Source organism: Equus asinus, chromosome 8, assembly GCF_041296235.1.
Source record: "Equus asinus isolate D_3611 breed Donkey chromosome 8, EquAss-T2T_v2, whole genome shotgun sequence".
NCBI lineage: Eukaryota > Metazoa > Chordata > Mammalia > Perissodactyla > Equidae > Equus > Equus asinus.
Genome location: NC_091797.1, coordinates 48,708,054 through 48,730,916, shown reverse-complemented (window position 1 = coordinate 48,730,916; position 22,863 = coordinate 48,708,054). Strand labels below are relative to the sequence as shown.

At 40.0% G+C, this 22,863-nt stretch overlaps 1 long non-coding RNA gene across 8 annotated transcripts in view; it reads left to right on the top strand.

The window, feature by feature from the left end:
- The window catches only part of LOC139045987 (uncharacterized), a 366,411-nt gene that overhangs the window by 302,033 nt on the left and 41,515 nt on the right, over window positions 1–22,863 (top strand). For all 8 annotated transcript variants that reach the window (XR_011505563.1, XR_011505562.1, XR_011505561.1 and 5 more), the window contains one exon: window positions 15,723–15,946. This is a non-coding gene — a long non-coding RNA (uncharacterized lncRNA). The remainder of the gene's footprint in view (window positions 1–15,722; window positions 15,947–22,863) is intronic.

Genomic DNA, 22,863 nt, shown 5'->3' with positions numbered 1-22,863 from the left:
AGCACATTCCTCAAGATTGGTCATTTGCATTAACATGCTCCACGCTCAAAGCGCGTTGGAGATAGAATATAGTTTTCTGTGACCCTGACTAGTGTGCCCCACCCAGTGGGGGAAGTGGTCAAGGCCAGTTATCTCATAAAAGCAACTGAAGAAACTGAAGTCGATATGACTTGGTGTCATGCCTGTTACCGAGTTTTTGGAAAGTAGACTCTGTGTAACTAAAAAGTCTGCTAAACTGAGTTCAAGACAAGATATTGCTTTTGGAATCACTCCTTTTGGAAGCTTTCAAAATGGAATCATCAGATCAGAATTTATTTAGGTATTCTCTGAAGACAGGAGAATTTTAATGGACCTTTTAGAGATGGAATCTCAGCTTTGGCCGGTGCTCACATGCTTCTCTTTAACATAAACCTCTGTTGATAGTTTACAGATTCTTCTTGGGAAAAATGTAGAAAAAATATCCGGGTGCTTATGAAAGCCAACAAAACGATAGTTGTAATGTGGATGTATTCACTTGGGAAGCTTTATATGAAAGCCTGTTCTTCAGAAAGATGTACAGACAATGAACCAGCCTGTCCTCGTTCTTGTTTTAAAATAAACATATTTGTAGACTTGTAGTTGGCTCCTGATGAACTGTTCATGGAGCCATTTAAGGCATGAGCTTTGCATTGATGTTGAATCAACTGAGTAAAAGCTGCTTATAACCTAGTAGACCTTTCCAACATAAACACTATCTCCCTTTTTTTTTTTTTAAAGATTAGCACCTGAGCTAAATCTGTTCCCAATCTTCTTTCTTCTTCTTCTTCTTCTCCCCAAAGCCCCCAGTACATAGTTGTATATTCTAGCTGTAGATCCTTCTAGTTGTGCTATGTGGGATGCCACCTCAGCATGGCCTGATGAGCCGTGCTAGGTCCATGCTCAGGATCCAAACCAGCAAAACCCTGGGCCGCCAAAGCGGAGCGTGTGAACTTAACTGCTTGGCCTTGGGGCCAGCCCCTAACCACTATCTCTTAAGTGAATCATTTTTATATTAGTTTATATATAACATCATGTGGGGCCTTTTCCTTTTCTTTCTGTCTCTTCTGGATTGCTAGCTGGGTATTCATAGCTTCTGATGGTGGTGTCTAGGTTATCTTTTTACATTCCCGATTGGCATACATATCTTTTACATTCCAAATTGGCATAAGCCAGAGTTATTTTGCCCTTGTCGAAAGATAGCACTTACTACGGTATCATAACCAGGGCTGCCAGTGAGTGAGTATTTTTAAAAGCTGTTTCAATTTTCTGCCTATGTATACAAGTATACCCTTTAAATGAATAAGTGTTTTTTACTCATGCATATCGTACCCTTCATTATTGTCCTCCACCTGAAATGGTTTGTTTCTGTACAGCATGTCATGGAGCTTGGTTGTCTATGAATATATCTTATGTTGACTATATCTAAGAGGATAAGGAGTGCTATACATTTTTTCTAGGAAGATTAAAATTGTAAATATCAGTATGACTATATTTCATTGTTCTTTTGTTCTCTCTCCTTTTTTAAATAGACTTTAGTTTTTAGAGAAGTTTTAGGTTCACAGCAAAATTGAGAGGAAGGTACAGAGATTTCTCATATACCTCCTGCCACTGTACATGCATAGCCTCCCCGATTTTCAGCATCCGCCACCAAAGTGGTACCCTTATTACAACTGACGAGCTTACACTGACACGTCATTATCACCCAAAGTCCATAGTTTACATTAGGGTTCACTCCTGGTGTTATACATTTGTGGGTATAGGCACGTGTATGCTGACATGGATCCATCGTTATGGATTCATGCAGAGTATTTTCATGGCCCTATAAGTTCCCTGTGCTCCATAATCATTCCTCCCCACCTTCCCAAACCCAGGCAGCCACTAATCTTTGTAGTGTCTCCATAGTTTTGCCTTTTCCAGAATTTCATAGAGTTGGAATCATACAGTATTTAATCTTTTCCTATTGGCTTTTTTACACTTCATAATATGCACTTAAGTTTCCTCCATGTCTTTTCATGGCTTCCTAGCTCATTTCTTTTTAGTGCTGAATAGTAGTCCATTGTCGGGATGTACCACAATTTCTTTATCCATCCTCCTGCTGAAGGACGTCTTGGTTGCTTTCTGGTTTTGACAATTATGAATAAAGCTGCTCTAAACATGCATGTGCAGGTTTTTGTGTGGACATAAGTTTTCAACTCCGTTAGGTGAATACCAAGGAGCACAACTGCTGTATGATAAGAGAATGTTTAGTTTTATAAGAAACTACCAAACTGCCTATACCATTTTGCATTCCCACCAGCAAGAGTTTAGAGTTTCTCTTGCTCCACATCCTTGTCGGCATTTAGTGTTTTTAGTGTTCCACATTTTGACCATTCTAGTGGGTGTGTAGTGGTATCTTTATTATTATTTTAATTTGTATTTCCCTGATGACATATGATGAGGAGCATCTTTTCACCTGCTTATTTACCATTTGCGTATCTTCTTTGATGGATGTCTGTTAAGGTCTTTGGCCCACTTTTTAATTGGGTTATTTTCTTATTCCTGAGTTTTAAGGGTTCTTTGTATATTTTGGATACACAACGTGTTCTATCAGATATCTTTTGCAAATATTTTTCTCTCATTTGTGACCTGTCTTCTCTTTCTCTTGATAGTGTCTTTTTTCTGTCTCTTTTTTGGTGAGGAAGATTGGCCCTGAATTAACATCTGTGCCAATCTTCCTCTATTTTGCATGTGGGACAGCACCACAGCATGGCTTGATGAGCAGTGTGTAGGTCCACACCTGGGATCCAAACCCATGAACCCCCGGCCACCAAAGTGGAGTGTGTGAACTTAACCATACACCACCGGGCTGGCCCCAACAGTGTCTTTTACAGACCAGAAATTTTTAATTTTTATGAAGTGCAGCTTATCAGTTATTTCTTTAGTGGATTGTGCTTTTGTTGTTGTGTTTAAAAAGTCATTGCCTTACCAAGTTCATCTAGATTTTCTCCTATGTTAACTCCTAGGATTTGTATAGTTCTGTGTTTACATTTCAGTCTGTGGCCCATTTTGAGAAATTTTTGTGAAAGGTGTGTGGTCTTTGTCCAGATTCAATTTTCTTTTTGCATGTGGATGTCCACTTGTTCTAGCACCACTTGTTGAAAAACCTGCCCTTGCTCCATTGTATTGCCTTTGCTCCTTTGTCAAAGATCAGTTGACTATATTTATGGGTCTGTTTCTGAGCTGTCTGTTCTGTTGATCTGTTTGTCTGTTCTTTTGCGAGTACCACAACTATCTTGATTACTGTAGCTTTCTAATAAGTCTTGAATTTGGGTAGTGTTAATCTCCCTCTTTTGTTCTTCTCCTTCCATATTCTTGGCTATTCTGAGTTATTTCATTTTTTTTTTTAATGCATTTAGTGGATTTCACAGAAGCTGACCTTAGATTTTCATAATATAGGAAAATGGTTGTTGGAGGCAAAGTCTGGATATAGGAGATAAAAATGATAAATATGATGTATCCTAGAAATTTTGGAAAGTTGGGAAGAGTGACTTGTTGACCAACTCTTTGTTGAACAATGTATCTGAAGCTGTTAATCAAAGAGGTCAGCATCTGACCAGAAAGCATTGTTACAGGGAGAAATGTTTCAGTTCTTTTCTTAAATTGTATCTATCTGTAATAGGTAACATTTCTGTTCCTCTTGAACATGTTATTTTCCTAGTAAACAGTTTCAGTGGCTCTTTACACCTTTTGAATACAGTCACGTATCACTTAACCATGGGAATACATTCTGAGAAATGCATTGTTAGGCGATTTTGTTATTGTGTGAACATCCTAGAGTGTACTTACACAGACCTAGATGGTATGGGCTACTACACTTCTAGGCTGTATGGTACTAATCTTACGGGGCTACTGTCATATATGTGATTTGTTGTTGCCCGAAACATCGTTATGTGATGCATGACTGTAAAAAGCAAACTCTCAAGGACCATCGCTAGTAGACTCCAATCTGGTCTTCTAATGGTGCCCTCCACAGCTCTCATTTGTGAGTGTGTATTCTCAGAGGAGGCATGGTTTGATGGGGAAAGGGAAATGCTAGATTTAGAAAACTCTGGGCTCAAATCCCCATGCTGCGTTTATTAGCTGTGCCAACTTGGTCAAATCACATCATCCTTCCGAATCTTAGTCTTCTAAAGGCTAAAAGAAAAAAAGAAAGAATCTATTGAATACATTGACTTGTGTTTTCATTTCTAATACTGTGTAAGTAAATATCATATAGGGTCAGGAATTTAGATCTATTCCTTGAACTACTTACTGTGGCTAATTTGGATTTGCAGTATATGAACTTAGGATATTTGGAGTTTAAGAAATACTCTCTTCCTTTGTCATCTAATTAAGTGGTAAATTCTTCTTTTCCTATTATCTAATATCAAAACACTTTGGCCACAAACAAAGATAATTTTAATGTTAGATTTGGGACACAAATAAGCTATTTAAAAGTTAATTTTAGAAAAGGCCATACACAAATCTCTTTGAAGTTTATGTCCAATCTTTAATTTTCTGTGTTGCTCAGTTATGAAGGGGAGAGAGAACATAAAATCTGGTTTTTATTGGATTACTTATATGCTCAGTATTATATATTTTTTGGTCTTATCTAATCCTGCAGAAATATCTCGAAGGACATATAATTCGGTGTTCTCAGATACTGCTCACCATCTATTTCAAAGTGAAAAATGAGCATCATGTTATACATTTATTTCCCTTTGTCTGCTAAGTCCAAACTCAGGGGAGAGAGGTCACTGTTTTTTCTCTTTACAATTAACTTGATACTAGCATTGCATTTTTCATAGTTGGCTTTTTTTGCATAGTTTTGTGGTGACTGTTCACTCCTTCTTGGTCCCCTCACGTACTTACTCCAGCAGATATTCTTTTTTTTGGTGAGGAAGATTGGCCCTGAGCTAACATCTGTTGCCAATCTTCCTCTTTTTTCTTTTTTTCTTTCTCCCCAAAGCCCCAGTACATAGTTGTATATCCTAGTTGTAGGTCATTCTAGTTCTTCTATGTGGGACACCACCACAGCATGGCTTGATGAGCAGTGTGTAGGTCCCTGCCCAGGATCCAAACCAGTGAACCCAAGGCTGCCAAAGCAGAGTGTGCAAACTTAACCATTCGGCCGTGGGACTGGCCCCCTGCAACAGATATTCTTGACTCAAGGAAATAGGGAACACATTCATTAGGAAGATTAGGTTGGGGTTTTTCGGGGGAAAAAAGTTGTTTTCTTTAGAATTTTTTTTTCTTTCAGACCTGATCCAATGTGCAAGGGAGAGAAAGTAGTAAGAGTTTTAGAAAACTGTTGTGTGAATCCCAGAAAGTTCACAGATTTAGATAGAAACTGAGAGGAATAAAAATTTGTCAATTGCATGGATCATCTGCGTTAGATTAGATGCTTTCATATACATTACCTAAATTTTGTCAGAAGCATTAGCTCTGGTGAAGATGATTGTGACAGTAACTAATCTCACTGGACAGGTAAGGCAGCGGGCTCAGGGAGGGAAGTGACCTGGCTCCGAACGTATTGCTAGTAAGCATCATAGTGTTTTCCTTATTTATTCGGTTGTATGTGGCTCAAAAAGGTGGTGTTTTTTTTGTGCAATCACGTGGGTTTTAGTAGTAAAACCAATACTACAACTGTATTTCCTTTCAAAACCTTCAACAATTTCATGCCCTGTAGATGCCCTAAAATAGTAATATTTTAGGATGAGCTTTTTATACTGCTATCTGTGCCATATGCTCAAAATGGCAGTGATTTTGTGGTGGAGACCTGCTCAGGAAGAGCATTTTGTCATCTTCTGTGATGTTCTATTAAAGCAATCATTTAAAAGCCAAGGCCATACGAAGATGATCCTATAACAATAACTGTATTATTTGATGCTTAACATGTGCCACATAGGTGTCTATTTGCTTCACCTCTATTAACTTTTTTGCTCTGTGCAATGCTCCTGTGGGGTGGGCGCCATTATTTTTTCATTTACAGCTGCCGAGGCTGAGGCACAGTAGGATTCATAACTTGCCGTGTTCCCAAAGTTTGTGGGTACAAATCCAAGTAATGTAGCTCCACAGCCGCTCTGCAGTGCTGCCTCTTGGCCTGATGAGCCAGCAACTGTGGCTCCCTGAGAACCTGGACTTGGCCTCAGTGGACTTAGGCAGTTGTTTCTTGTGTGTGTATTTCCAAGCCTGTCATATTTTGTCATTAATTATAAGCAGCGCACGCTTTTTAGGACAGTAGTTGTAAACTGTAAGTCAAGGCATAGAGAGTGGGAGAGGATTAAGTTGTTTGGAACGGTTTGGAAACGCTCTGTGGACACCCTTTCAGGAAATCAGAGTTTGAGCTTGGCATAGGGACCCGGAATTTTTGGAGAGAATGGGCGAGTTTGTGTCTTTGCACATAGGTGTCCCTGCGTCCTCTTAGTCTTCAGCTGGAACCACTCAGTGATGGAAAAACAAATCTCATGAAAGATGAAAGAGTCGAATTAAAGGAAATACCGCATAGGTTTCAAAGGCCTAGAGTTTCCTAGCTATAATTTATCATGTCCACTGTCCTTGTGACAATTTACATGGAATTGTTTCTCTTTTTCTGTTTGGGAATATATTTTCCTTGATATTTAAAAATATCCTGTCTTTAGAATCCTTTTAAGTGTAATGATCAGAGGGTCAAAATATGCAAGCTAGGTTCTTCTCTTTCTACCCTTTTTTCTTTTAGTCTTTGGGATAATATTTCTCTGGCACACTTAATGCAATGGCTGTTTATTGAACACCTACTATATGCCAGAGCCTCTGCTAGACCCTGGGGACAAAAGATAGACGAGCTGCTGAATCTGTTTTGAAGGCATTTTTGGATTCTGGTGGGAGAAAGGGCCGTGTACTCAGCTAGTCACAATGCAATTTGAGAAGTGCTTCATTAGCAGAATGGAAAGTTCTGTCAGGGCACAAAGGAGGAAGGAAGTAAGCCCTCCTGTGGTCATGAGCAGACAGTTGAGCTAGATCTATGAATAGTAGGCTTGGGTAGATGAAGGTGAGCAGGGAGGGTGCAGGAGATGAGAGTACCCCAAAGCCTGGGACACCAAAAGGACAGGAATAACTAGCAGCTCACAGCCAGAAGACCGAACATTGTAACCAGCGTAGTTTACTTATGAAGGAAATGCCACCAACCCTCAGGGCTCAGGGATCTCTCGTGCCAGTCTTCATTTATTACTGGGTAAAACTGGACTGCTGCTTGTTGCTTTTGTTTGTACATGTGTGTCTATGTGTGTGTGTGAGTGTGTGTTTTACTTTTTCTGGTTAACTTGAAAGATTTCATTAGATGTAGGTGTTTTTCACATCAGGCTTTAATCATCCTGAGGGAGTAGGGGAAATCTAAGCTGCCTACTATGACACAGTGGAATGTAAGGTTTTCTGCCGTTTGTTTCTATGGCATTTTCGTATTTATTTTCCTCAGGAAATTAGATTTTTCTGCTACGCCTTTAGAATATGTCTCTTTGATCACTACCTAAATGCCCGATTGCCGGTTCTCTTGGCCTCTTTGTGAGCCATGCTGGATAAGGATGGCGTGTCGGTGAGGGCAGCTCCTCCGTTTGTACCTTAAATTTGCTAATTTGGAGTTTTATATCAAGACAGCAAAATACTCATGTTTAAATAACTTACAATTCCTGGGAAACTCATAAAATTGCCTGACGCGGTGTTAAATAGTTTGTGCTTATAAGAAACTTTGCAGATGGCTAAGAGAAGTAGGAGGGGTGTTTTATATGTTTTGACTTACTGTCTCCTCAATTACATTATTTAAAATTCAGCAGACTTCTCCGTGGTCATCAGGGAAGTGAATAATTTTCCTGCATAAATCACAGATTCCACAAACTACAGGAGGATTGTCATTGACGGGCATCCACAGACAGTTTGTTTATATTCTCAAAGAGGACTCACAGAAACGTAGTGTTCACTGTATCTATTCAGAAAAATATATTCTTTTTTGTGTGTGTGAGAAAGATTAGCCCTGAGCTAATATCTGTTGCCGGTCTTGCTCTTTTTGCTTGAGGAAGATGGTCCCTGAGCTAACATCCTTGCCAGTCTTCCCCTATTGTATACATGTGTGCTGCCACAGCATGGCTTGATGAACGGTGTGTAGGTCCGTGCCCAGGATCTGAACCTACAAACCCTGGGCCGCCAAAGTGGAGCACATGAACCTAACCGCTACGCCAGTGGGCTGACCCCAAGAAAAATATGTCCTTAAATAAAATTTCCCTGCCAGTGGTTGCTATAGTCAAGTAACTTAAGTCTGACTACTAACTTTGCTTAGTAAACTAGCCGCGTGTCCCAAACATGATTGTGTAAGACAAAAGAGCATGGTGCTAAAACTTTATAAGAAAATGATGTAGAAAATAAATAAATAGTGGCCAGCCCAGTGGCACAGCGGTTAAGTTCGCACATTCTGCTTCGGCGGCCTGGGGTTCGCCGGTTTGGATCCCAGGTGCGGACCTATGCACTGCTTGTCAAGCCATGCTGTGGCAGGCATCCCATGTAGAAAGTAGGGGAAGATGGGCGTGGATGTTAGCTCAGGGCCAGTCTTCCTAAGCAAAAAGAGGAGGATTGGCAGCAGATGTTAGCTCAGGGCTAATCTTCCTCAAAAAGAAAAAAATAAATAAAAATAAAAACATGCATACACACACACACACGTGTAATTGATTACACTGTTTACAACGTTCTCATTCAGGGAAACCAGAAGATGCTTTGGAGGTACTATGATCAATTTTGTATTTTTTCCAGAAAAATTCACTTGAGGAGAAAATACATTCTTGATGTCCAATAAAAATCCGTATTTTGGTATATAGTTCATTTTGTGATTTAAATTTTTATGATTTATTCAATAAATCTAACAAACAAGGTAGTTTTGGATAATGAGTGAATTTAGTTTCATAAGTAAACAGAAGTGTATGAATGATCTACCATTTTGCAAAATGAACTACTGAATTGTGCATTTGGATATGGTTTTTGTGAGCCTTATTTTTCCCCTTTCTTCTGGTCTTCTAGCCCTGTCCATACATCCTTTCTTCTCACTCTCACTTCCTTTGATCAGAGGAAAGCATTTTGAGGAAAGAAATCTTCAGGAGTTTTAATATAATTACATTAAGGATGAGAGTTCTGTTCAACATAACATCATTGGCTAATTTAGTAATTTCTAGAATTCTGCCCAGACTTGAAAATACTTTCAATGCCCATTGCTGAATACTGCTGCTTTCTGCATGTTTTCCTTCTGGGATTGAAATGGACAGGATTTTGGTTTTTTAATACATTCCAGAGGGTATAAGTATATTGGCTGGTAAAGGTTTCCTTAATTGACCTGGTTATGGTAAAAATGATCCCGTCCCTCTGCTCTTAATTTTTTCTGCTTTTTAAAACCGGAGATGAATAACCTGCTATTATCTCCATCACCCTGGTGAGAGATTCTGTCAACAGTGGTTACAAAAGCAGCTTTAAGGTTAGATCTAGGGAGTGGCTAGGATGGTCACAAAACTGGATCTATGTTTTTCTTTTAAGTTACACATGGACAATTTCATAAATGAAGGTACCAAATTTGTATTCTGTATTCTGTTCACTTAAGAGGGAATATGTAGCCAAAAAAAGTCTGTTCCAATAAGATTTCCTTTGGAATGTTTTCTTCTACCCTGAGGACACAGGCCCTTCCCCAGTCCGTTTTCCCTGCTCCCAGGACCTGTGTATGGTGAGCATTCAATAGGCAGTGAATGAATTCCTTTGTCATTGTGTCTCTCTTTTGTTGGGTGGAAGTCTCCACTGGAACAATAGCTGGTGGATGGTCTGCACTGGGGAGGCTGGGCTCGACTTCAAAAGCAATTTCCCCATCCTGACAGGGCAGGACACGTTCTCCTCAGGCTGGGAAGTCTTAGCTCTCCCCTTGTTAAAGATTGCACCTCCCTTTTGGTTTTTTGCTTCCCAGTTGAGGCCAAGTGTGACTGCCAAGAGGAATCCAGAAAAGCCAAAGAGCCCAAGCATATCAGGCCTTCCTGTAGCCTGCCACACACACTTAAAACCCCTAGGAAACGAGTGAGGATCCGTGGGAAGAAGGGAGCCAACCAGGTGAGCAGCCACATCAGTCTGACGGCTAAAGCAGCAGGAAAGGATTGTTGGCAGTTCTGTTTATTTGGCAAGATGGGGATATGACCTGAGCTTACACTAAATTACCTCACAGCAAATTATTTTTTACCAAGCACCGTAAATGTTTGGATGGCTCCACTGAGCTCTTGGGCTGAGGACAGACGAATACATCAAAGACTGCTTGTAAGTTTTCAGGTCTCATTGTGGGGCTTGTCTCTCGTCTTTCAGGAAAGAGTTAAATCCCAGCTTTCTTCCCCCCTCAGATGAGGTTCTTTTGTTCAAAGCCAGTATGAGAGCTTTAACATAGAGTCTTCTGGGTTTTCTGGTATGTGTGTGTGGGTGTGTGTCTCTCTGCAAGAGGTGGCCAGGGCCGTTTTTCCGCTTTATAAGTTGAATTTTTTTTTTTTTTTTTTTTTGCTGTCTTTGGATCCATATGTTTTATTTTTACTTTTTTTAGTGAGGAAGATTGGCCCTGAGCTAACATCTGATGCTCATCTTCCTCTCATGGCTTGAGGAAGATTGCCTCTGAGCTAACATCTGTGCCAGTCTTCCTCTATTTTGTATGTGGGATACCACCACAGCATGGCTTGACGAGTGGTTTGCAAGTCCGAGCCTGGGATCTGAACCCGTGAACTCCAGGCTGCTGAAGCAGAGCATGTGAACTTCACCACCACGCCACCAGCCGGACCCTGGGTCCATATGTTTCGAAACTACTTTCTGGGTGAATTGAATTAGATGAGTTTTTTGTGTGTGTGTGTGTTTTTGTTTTTTTTTACATTTTAGTAATGAAATCACTGGTTGGAGACTTAGGCAAAGTTAGGTGTATAATAGGATTTACCAGGGTTCCATCGTGATTCTAATTTTATTTTGAACTTCTGTCCCTCACCTTCCTTTTTGTTTCTGTTAAATGTTACTATTAAGTGGAGAAGAAGGTATTTTAATGACAGCAAGATGTCATTTAGAATTAAACATCCTTCTGCCCTGCTGCTCCTAAAAACCATATAGAGTATCCACAGGAGGGAGTTTCACCCTTGAAACAGCTCTCAGGCTGGGTTTCGCAACCTCCTCACTTTTGACATTTCCAGCTAGATAATTCTGTCTTGTAGGGGGCTTTCCTGTGTATTGTAGAATTTAGCAGCACCCCTGGCCTCTACCCGCTAATTGCCAGTAGCACCCCGTTCCCCCAGCTTGCGACGAAAAAAGTACCATGGAGGACAAACTTGCCCCCAGCTGGGAACCACTGCTCTAGGGATAAATGTGACTAAGGAAAAGAAGGTAAAGAAAATAGTGAAGATGCAGAGTAAGGGGGGGCTATTGTTTTTGTTTTTAAATATATTACTTGTGTATTCCAAAGAAAGTAAATCCTTAGGAGTTAGAGCCTGCCAGTAGAATTCCCACTTAACCACCAATAATCTATCCCTTATTGGCTGGAATTTGGTTTGGATTAATACTACAGTTGCAACTCACTTAGAACAAGTATTGATTTTTGGTGCTCTCATTGTCCACTAAAGAACTTCCAGATGTTTATATAACGTGCAAACTTTCTGTGAAGATCCCTGTTCCCTGGGTGCTTTCATAGTGCAGGTTTATTGGGGGGAAAGATGGTGTGATTGGAGAACAAGATTCAAATGCAGCTCATGTCAGACTTTAATAACTGAATGCATGCATTGAATGAAGAGACATGCCCACTCTATACAGTAATTCAGCAGCTTAATGAATGGGAGGTCAGATACAGGATTTAAAGACAGGTTTCAGTGAATTCACCGTCTTGTACAGGACTAGAAATTGTCCAGAATATTGCATTCTTCCTGTTGAGGATTGCAATTCGTTTTCTCTGTTCTTCTCCTTCCAAACTTACTTCTACAGTAGAATGCTTGAGCTGCCAGACAAGTAGGATCTTGTCTCTACTGCGATTTGACGTTAAATGTCCTGTTGTCTTTCAGATTTTCTTTATTTCCTCTCTATTCTCTCTTCACATGAATGTACATGTTAGCCAGGCACATTCTTTTCTTCTCTTTCTGGTTTTCCATCCATCCTGCCCTTGTTTTCTTCCCTTTTCTCTGACTATAGAAAGTGTCAAGTGGCCTTGCTGGCATCATCTTAGCTTTTCTGAACTGTGTTACCCAGAGACTTCCATTTATTATGCTTCGAGCACTCTCTTTAATGCTATATCTCTCTGAGGGACGGTTAATGATCTTTGCAGCAAATGAAGGTGAACTGTAGCCACATTATTGTTATAATACAGCCAACTGTATGGAACAGATTGGGCTGAGTTTTGAACAGCTGGGGCTGGCAGAGTGAGTCCCGACTCCTCTCGGAAGAGTTCCAGAACTGCCAAATCATCAAACTTGAAGGGGAAAGAGGGACAAGAAAGGTTATGAGATAGTGGTTCCTGCGGGTGCTTTTTGCCTTTGTGGTCTACCTTTCTGAGATTTTCACTGGTTTGTAGATCAGGCAAAGGCTGGACTAATTGAACCCAGGGGCTGCTGTCACTGCTATTGGACCTGCCTGCTTAGTGGCTGTGATGGTATTTACTGTTCTTTTGCAGCTATTGAATGTGTGTTAAGATAGATGCTACTCTTATTAAAACTTGCGCCTCTCTTCAGTCCGTTGAAACTGTTCGTAGTTTTAAGGAGAGTTTTGATTTGCAAAGTGTATGGAACTGTAATATAAATTAATAAGGGCTGCATTGAAACTTTTGGACTTGGACTATCGTGTGGCTTCTGGGTGGGTATATAAATGGGATTCAATGCGGTGTAGGGTGGCTATGGTCTAGTTAGTGGCCTGCAGAGCCTGATTCAGCCTTCACATGTGTTGTATTTGCCCATACAAGGAAGGATGTGTGTGTATTTAAAGAACTAGCTGCCAGTATTTAAAGATCTGGTTGATTTTTCCAGAGAAGCCAGATCTCATTTCCCTAGCACTGCGGTCTCCCATGGGAAATACCAGCTGAGTCTCAGTTACAGCTGCCCCATATGTGTCCTGAGTGGGTACAGCAGGGGCTTCGCTGCCCACTAGAGTCCTCACCTCACACCCTCACAGCTACTTCTTGATTGGCCCCTGTAGGAGAAGTTCAGGAGAGAACAGATAGAGGCTTTGGGATGGGGAGGAACTGAGTTTGAATCCTAGCTTCACCACCAGCTCTGCCAATTTGGGCAAATTACTTACTTTTCTGAGTGTTTTTCTTCATGTGCAAGATGGCATATGGTTCCTTCTTATGGTGGCTGCAAAGTGTATTAAGTGAATAGCATATTCGACAGCCCTGAAACAGAGCTGTGTACGTGTGTCATAGGATTGCTACACATGTTAGCCATTGCTGTAATTTTCACTTGCTGTGTATCGTGGGTGAATGGATACCAATTCTTTAGAGTCACATTGACCATGTTATAAAGTCAGATAAACACCTCTACTACTCAGGACAATGAGGGGATTATGTACTTGGGCTTCCCATATTTCTGTTTTTGTCTTGTAATATAAAATTTACAGTGTCTCTAAGGAAATAATACAGTAGAAACTGAGCTCTTAAGGGTGGCACTGTCTAATGAGAGAAAAATCTTGAAATTTAGGTCACATTAGGTAGACCCTTGGTTTCGTTTTGACTGGGTTATGACTTTGTAATTTTGGATCTAAACTCTTGAAGTTTCTGTCTCCCCATCCTTGTCCCAATTATATTCAAAATCAAGTTGATAGTCACCCTGAGGACTGAAGACACTCAGAATCTTCATGGAAGGAAAGGTACAGAAATGAGAAAACTAAATCAATTAATATATTTTCTTAAAAGTGGGAATTAAATTTAGTTTTTGTTAGGCTTGCAGTGTATGGAAGGCAGCGTTTTATCACCACTTTGTGCTCCCAGAATCTTGAAAATTTCAAAGGATTTTTTTCTACATTATTACATTCCGTTGGCATTTTTCTAATGCCTGACCTTTGACATTTATCAGAAGGTTCCAGCACACATTTGGCTGCCACACTAGGTTGGGGGCAGGGGCTTCCTGGTTATTATATATGTGGTTGAGAAATACAGGGTTTTCCGCCTATTTTTCTACTTCCTGCAAAGATGGGTTTCCTTTAGATGTGGATATTTCCCTTAAATGCATACTCTTGTCTCAAAATGGTAAAAGATAACAGTACGATAATTTCCTCTTACGCTTTGTGAAGGTGTTTGGAAAACTCGCATGGGTTCCAGTGGAGGCTTCTTAAAAAGAAGGCGACAAGGTGGCTAGACAATGTCAAGACAGTTCTGGGACCAGTGGGAGAAAACAGATGTCAAGGTGACAAGGGATTTGGGATTATCTCAGTTATAGAGTTCAGAAATCAAACGCTGTGGTGGTGTAACCAGTTATGTTTTCAAGTGTTGTCTTAAACCCACCTTGGATGAGTGAATGTCATTATTAGGAGAGAACGTCCTGGAACAGAAGACGTGAGAGGAGAAAACATTATTTTTAGAGCCCTATTTTTAAAAAATTTATGAATGGAAGCATAAGTCTGCCTCTGGATCTTGAAACTGGCCCAAACCCAGATCTGGTTCCAGGTGACAACTCAGGATCCCTCCTTGTTCCCCGCCTCCACCTGACACTGTTGAGGGAGGAGGTCAGGAGAAAGAGGGAAGGAGACGAGAGGAGGGCGTGGCTGAAAATGAGAGGATGAAAAAAATGATGATTCTCTGTACTTTATAAACGTTTTGTCCAAATCACCAAAAGTATTTTGGCATGTTTAAATGTGAGGAAATATTTAGGTTGATCCATATGAAATTGTCTTTATTTCAATTATGCAAAAATGACAATTTTACTTAGTTCAATCAAATACAATTATTGTATTTTTGCTCGAACCTCTACAGGTCCTCTGACTGTGTGTATGGAGTGGTTTGAAAAGCTAGGAGTGTTTTGGTATTCAATTGGTGAATTTTTTTGCATATCCTTTGCTAGATTATACAGGTATTTTCTATTTGGATTTTCCTTGTTATCAGTTTTTTCTAAAGTTAGAGTTATTGCCTCAAATCTCATAGGACAGGAGACTGAAAGGAGAGCACAGTGTGAGAGTGAGTGAATCCATTGGAGTCTTGCCAGAACATTCATCTGGGGGTCTGCATGGCAGACTGGGTTTGGCTGTGGGATACCGGAGATCCAAAATCAGTTTTTTTCATGTTTGTTTCAAAAATAAGAAATGGCTGTGAAAAGATGAACAACCATCCGTGTGGACATGATTTATTGCAACCTGTTCTTAGTTGGGATAGACTGAACCTTGTTGCAAGTTGTCAAGTTTGCTCACGTGGGCATTTTTTCCCCTATTTTTGTGGGTCAGAATGCTTCCATGAATACTGTTGTAGTTTGGGCAAGTAACAAACTCGCTTAGTCAAGAAAAATTAAAAGTCTCTAAGGAGGCCTGGAGGTAGTCCAATCAATGGTCCTCTGATGGTGGTGGTTGGGGTAGTGGGGTCTGTGTGTGTGTGTGTGTGTGTGTGTGATTCATGGCGGGAGGTTTGTTCAGAGTGAAAGAGACAGATGCTTCCTTCGCTTGCTTGTTTCCTGGTTTCAAAGCCTCTTTTTTTGTTGTTTTATTTTAAGGTTGAGTGCCCCTGTTGGTCTATCATGGAGGGCGAGGAGAGCCTACAGGCGCATGCGCCCATCTCTGTAACTTGCTGTTCCTTGTGTCATATCAAGTGGAAGTGCGAAGCACCACAAACTGCTTTGAGCAGAGCCCACTTCCCTTCACCCACAGAGAACGTGAAGCAGTTATACCAACATCAATCAAGGAAAACCCACAGGCTGAACTCACACCGTTGAAGCAGGTGCGTGAGTGAGCATTCTCCAACAGGCGCACGTGATTGAGGTGTACCTTGGCGTCTTGCCCATAGATGTCAGTTATGATGATTGTGTGGGGCTGCCCCCTCCTCGCAGAGCTAAGACAAGCCCCTCCTCCTTGTGAGACAGAGCAATTGTAGCTCATGGCATCCCAGTAGCTGATTTACTGAGACTAAGGGGGAAAATGCAAGGTGTAATGTCTATATGTGTGGGTACCTATATGTCAATCAAATATATATCTGCATATGTATAAATGTGTGTACATACATATATGTACATACATGTGTGTGCATGCACACATACACATACCAATTTAAAGCAAAACTCAAGTGGGCCCTGAGATAAGAGAGAATATGAACTTCTAAGTTGTTAAGCGTCTGTAAGATGAGGTGCTAGTAAAAAAAAGGCAAAATAAAAACCCCAAGCATGTCTCATCTTAAGTTGAACCATTTTGATGTGTGTTGAGTTTTAGGAAATTTCTCCAAAAGTTTTGAGCAATCTTAAAAAACAGTTAACACTAGGACTTCAATATACGTTGTACCTTTTTAGTAGTTATTAGTTGCTCAAAGATGCTTGTCCATGATACTGACTATGAGTCTCCCTTCAAGCTGATGCTTCAAAATATTATGCATATTATTTGTATTTAAATATGTGAACAGTCACTCTCTAAGCAGTGTAAAGTCAAACAAGATACAATTTTTAACTATCAAAACTGGCTACGTTTGAGAATAATTATAAAATTGAGTGTCTCTATAGGTTTGGAAAAAACATACTACTTGGGGGAAAATGTTTTATACTATCTGGAGATTATTTTGCAACATATAAGGTCAAAAGCCACAAAATCTGCTTATTCATATTTCTGGCAATACAGCTTCTAGGCAGATTTGTTCTAAGACTATGATCAAACATGTGTAAAATGATTTTATTACAAGAACACTTTATCACAAACTTACTTTTCATTTATTTTATTATAAATGTCTAAAGAGTATTAGGGTGGTCAAATAAATTACAGTAGAAATGTACAATAAAATACCAAATGAGGCATTAAAATAATGTCATTTTTCTATGATCTTATTTTTAAAAAATACCTGTGTTGCCTGCATACATGAATGTGCAGGCATTGGAAATAGTTTGGGAGATTATATAGAAACCTAAAAGTTGTTATTTCTAGGTGACTTGAGAGTAATTGCATGTCTTTATTTTGCCTGTCTGTTCTTAACAACTTTCTAATACTCATATGAATTACCTATGTATTAAATATAACAAAAGGCAATCATGGAGATAGCATCTTAAATGTAAAAGTTATCTAGAAATATTTGTGAAGACCAGTAAAGGAGAAAGCTCTTCTTTTTTTCCGTAGATGACTGTTCAGCAGAACATGTCAAAGACTATCAATTGATTAGTTCAACAATATATGTGTGCCAGGCACTGTATGAGGCTCTGCTGTGTTGCTGTGTGCTTTTCACATGGCAAATGGCTGATGGAGTTCTATTTGCTATGCTGATTAATATGGCTTTACTAACAAAGTTAGTAACACTAATATGAAAATTTGAATATGGACATGTACATATTAAGATGAAACCGTGACCTTTGGCTTTGTTTTCACATATGTGTTTTGTCTGCTCTCTACTGGGTCACATGGTTAAACTTTTCCGACCATGTGGACAGTTGGCAATTTCAGACATCTGGAGAGCCAAGAGCAGATACAAAAATCACTGGGAAAACTTGACACCATTCATGAACACTTTAAAGGACACTAAAAAGGCTTATCGGCAAGTGCTTTGAAAAATCTGACCTCTCCTTATTTTGTGGGTTTTTGGCTTTGAAATTCAATCTGAGTTTAATGTTCAGCAGGTGTCCTTTGAGGAGTTAGGACAGGATTTCAAGGGTGGGAGTTTAGCGTGATGAATTCAGTGTTTGTCATCTAGAATGTTGAGACTGTGGAGGACATAAGTAGGAGGTTTAGACTAGGGATGTCTGAATAGAGGGGGCTCAGGATTCGGACAGACTTGAGCTGCTCATCTAGAAGTTTAAATGCTTCTCTGAGCTCCCACGAATATCCCCAAAGGGCAGTCTTCTTCTGAGGCCCAGGCTCTATCTGACTGCAATGATCCTAGAAGTATAACTTTCCATGTGACCTCTCAACCCTTTGACCTCTCATTCTGGTATGAGATTAGAAATTTAAAAATTTCAACTTGAGCCACCCAGGGCTCCAAAAGGAAAAGATTTTTCATGAGTTCAGCTGTAAAGATAGCAAAATTCTTGAAGAAGGGTTTGTTTTGGATGAGTATCAATTTGCCAATTTGCTCTGTGTGTGTGTGTGTGTGTGTGTGTGTGTGTCTGGGGGATTGATTCTGGCTTCTTGAACTTTCTTCATTTCTTTCCCATTGGTGAAGGGAAGAAATTAAACTTGGTATCTGCTTCTATTTCCATTGTCCAATGAATCAGGAGAGTTAGCTCCATCTGTTACTCCACTGCTGTTTTGCTGTGATATTGTGGGAAAATTTGTCATATTCACTTCTTCCTTTTTGTCTCGATCCTTCTCTCATGTTAAAACAGATACGGTGCCATGAACTGATTGTCTTGGGATAATGTGAAATATAAAGGGAAGAGTTTTAGCTATTCCTGAGATGAGCTCAGAGTGAGAAAATCAATGATTCAAGGAATCACTTGCCTTTAAAAAAACCCCACTTGTAAATAGAACAAGATTGAAAAAACTGTGTTTTTAGGCAGGCTAATCTAATCACACAAAAGGAAGCCTGTTTTCTTACTTGCTGGATCACTTCCATTTTATATTCTCACAGGGAACAATATATTAAGTACAGTATTTAGAAATATTTGTTGAATCCTACTGTCTGATTTTGGCAGATCTCAAGGAAAGAAAGAATATGTCTTGGACGACTCGAACCTTCTTGGGAGGATGTTAGAGTTTTCCCAGAGAGGCTGGCTTCACTTTGTGGGAAACGCTGGTTTAGTAGATAACACTGTTAGAATTTACATTTCAGAGGGCATTGAGTTTTCTTGAGATTTTTGGAGCAGCCACAGCGGATCTTGTCTCTCTCAGAATCTGTAGAAACCCAAAGTGAACGCTAGTCTTTCCTTATGAGGATGTTGTCATTTCCTTTTGAAGGGCACCCTAGCTTGTCACCCCCTCATCCTGTTACAGCAGCAGGCTGAGCTCACCAGCACCGAAATATCCAGCATCAGAAGAGAAGATGTGGGTGGTGACAAGGGAGAGTGGTTGAAGGATAGTGCCTTATGGAGGGAAGTGGCCATTGGCCAATGCTTTTTTCTTTTATGGACTATTGAAGCGTCAACATTTTGGCAAAATCTTAAGCTAATTTTGTTTAAATGTGATCATCACACGGCACTGACTGAGTAATTGAAATGTGTGATGAAAATAAAGATGAAATATTTAGAAATAATGTTATGGTCCCTTTCTTTAAAAGTGTGTGGTAAAATAAAAGTGCGTTATTATGAAGAATGTAAGTGAAATAAATACTTTAAGTTTCTCAGCAAGTGTCTGGCATAAGGTCATTTTAATAGATCTTATGCAAGGGCTTATCTTACAGCTCTATTCCACTGGTTGCTTAAGGCGCAGTAGACATATCTGAGCAAGTTCTTTGCTCTTTAGCTTGTAACTTTGGATGCCATTTAACCTATAATTTTTTATCTCTAGAGTGGAGGTAAGAGCATCATCCTCAGAGAGTCTTTTTAAATAAATTTTATTTTAGAATAGCTTTAAATTAACCAAAAAGTTGCAAAGATTGGAAGAGTGTCTTCATATGTCCTTCACCTAGTTTCCCTTATTGTTAGCATGTTACCTCACTATGGTGTGTTTGTTAAAACTGGGAACCAACATCTGTCCTTTATTGTTAACTAAACTCTACAGTGTATTTCGATTTCACTAGTTTTGCCCTAATGTCCTTTCTCTGTTTCGGGATCTCATCCTGGATGCTATCTCTACTTAGACTCCTCTGATCTGTGACAGTTTCTCAGACTTGTTTTTGGTGACCTTGACAGTTTTGAGGAGTACGGGTCAGTGTTTTGTAGCATGTCCCTCATTTGGGATTTGTCTGATGTTTTTCTCAGGATTAGCCTGGGTTATGGGTTTTTGAGAGGAAGACCAGGGAGGGGAATCACCATTCTGAACGCATCATACCAAGGGTATATGCTGTCAGCATGGCTTATCACTACTGATGTTGACCTGCATCAACTGGATGAGGTCGTACTTGCCAGGCCTCTCCACTGTAGAGTTACTCATTTTTCCCCTTTTTCATACTGTCCTCTTTGGAAGGAAGTCACTAGGCACAGCATATAGGATTGTTTTAAGGTTTAAGTGAGACAATAAAGCTCTTAGCACAGAATCTGTGCTTAGAAAGCGTTCATTAAATGTCGGTTGTTATTGTAGTTATAGTATTTCACGAGTCCCCTTCAATACCTAGAAGCCAGGACTCTTTAGAGCTGCTTCCTCATGGTTATTTAGTTCTCAGTCTTTCATTGATGTTGATCCAAAAATAGAAAATAAGAGTGCTCACAAACCTTTTAAATGAGATGACTGTACCCCAAGACAATCTAAGATGAAGAGCTATGAATTCACTCAGGCTTTACCGCTGAAAGTCTACGCTAAACTGGGGTCATCAGCGTCTGGTCCTGTTTCACTGGAACGTGTCCATGATCAAGGAAGAGCGTGGAGGTGAGGGTGTCCTGGCTAGTCTTGGCCATGACCGGGACAAAGAAAGCAGTTGAGAAGCTGAGACTGCATTGTGGTGAGATCTATTTTTCTTGATCAGAGTTGATAGTTTTCAGGTAGAATTTAAGAGTTCGTCTTAGAATAAACTGTCTTCGGCACTTCTCTGTAAAACGAGGGCCTTGTTCTGCAACCCGAAATGCTTCAAAACCCATGTAATTGTTGCTAGAGTAGTTTGCCGAGCCTGGATAATAGAGCTTGGAGTCCTGTGTAACCATGTCTGTTGGAATAAATAAGAACAGCTGGTCTCTTGTACAGATACTGTTTGGCATGAATTTTTTATTTAAGTCTCTCCATGTATCTAGTAAACAGTAAGCAGTATTCTAACATTACAAAAAGCCTCCCCAGTCTCCTTCCAATAAATTTCCTTCACTCGTTCCCATTTAAAAGTTCAGGGGGTAGGGCAAGGTTAATGTACCAGAGAAGGAATTCTAGGAAAGTTATTTCTGAGCTAGAGAAAATAAGGTTCCTCTTCTATGTATTCTTTCCCATTTGACCTTGGGCTTCTCTCTTAGATAACACATTTTTTGGACTGTTTCTTGGGAAAGCAAGATTTATGCAGACATTCTTTTGCTGTTCTGTATGTACTAAGTGAAGAGAGACTTACTCATATGAAAATGGAATACTCTGTCCTCAAGTACTTAATGGGGAGAAAATTTGCATCTGCCTTAAGGGGAGGTGAGTGATAAAATAATCTCTTGGTCCTCTTTAAATGACTAGCAAGCAAAGGCTCTCCATATATCTGTATGAATTTCTGTCTCATCAAGCTTACTTGAGACTGAGCACCCTTCTCTTGTCCTATAGAGACCCTGGGAAGCACCTGAAGAACATAGATGGCATCATTCATTCACTTCTTCTGTTATCTTTGTTTCTAAGAGCAGAAAGAAATTTCTTAACCTGCCAAATTAACCCTGGGGTCCAAAGGAGTAAAGACTGTCATGGACACATTGTCCAATCTCTCTCTCATTCTTTTGTCAAGCAGACACTGAGTTCTCTGTCCTGGGGGCTAGCAATATAAGTAAAAATAAGATGGGATCTAGGTACCTCGAGAATCAAGTTAAAGTCTTTATGGGCTCTCCAAAGTTTTTTGTTCTTTTAAACCTTTGTAAGACTCCAGTGGTCATCAAGGATGCTCACAAATGTATCGATTGCTCTCCTTGGGGACACTTAGTATAGTTGCACTTTCTAGCCCCCTTTGAGGTTAGGCAAGACCATGTAAATGGCTTTAGTCCATGAAACTTCAGCAGAGGTCACATATGTTACTTCCCAGATAAAGCTTTAAGAGTCACTGTGGGATTTGTTTCATCCCCTTCCACCCTCCTTAGTGGAAATACCCGTTGAGATGGAGCCCGCACAGTCTGATCTCTGAGGGTCCTGGATGGAAAGATCTCCTGGCCTGGGTTGGACGTGTAGTATGAGTAAGAAGTAAGCTTTGGTTATTACAAGTCACTAGGGTTTGAGGGTAGAGTGGGTAGAGTGTTGCTGCAGCATTATCAACCTGTCCTGACTAACGGAGTCAGCGTTATCTTTTTAGAGTTGCAGAATTAAGGCCTAGATGTTTGGGCTGTGGAGGGGATGTTCACAGTGCTGATGGCGGCAGTGGTGGGAGATCTCTACACATGGTAGTTAGTTACCATTACACAAAAACTGGGTGTCATTTCTTAGAGATATGACCTACAATTCAGTACAGTTAAATCTCTTTGGGAGATTACATCCCTTCTGACACTGTGTATGTATACTTTTCAACGAATATCTTTACATAATGGAGAATAATTCTAAAGATGGAAAATTCAAAGTTTACACACTCTTGCTCTCTCTCTTGCTCTCTTTCACACACACACACACACACACACACATATACATTAACTTACTCTCCCAAGAGTCACATGAGAGATTTTAATGCCAAACTACTGATTGAGTGCCAAGAAGAATTTCTTGGGTGGACATAATGCTTAATTTATAGTTAGGGAATTTCCACTGCTAAATCACAGAGCTTGTGAAATTTGAAAAGAATAGAGGAGGAGGGAGTGTAGAAGGGGGAAAAAAATAAAGGGGGGGGTGCCTGGGGATGTGGTTGACAATATTCCTTTTAATTGAAAGCCACCTGAAGGCTCCAGTTGAATAATAAAGTAATTCCCATATGGTTTCCGTTCT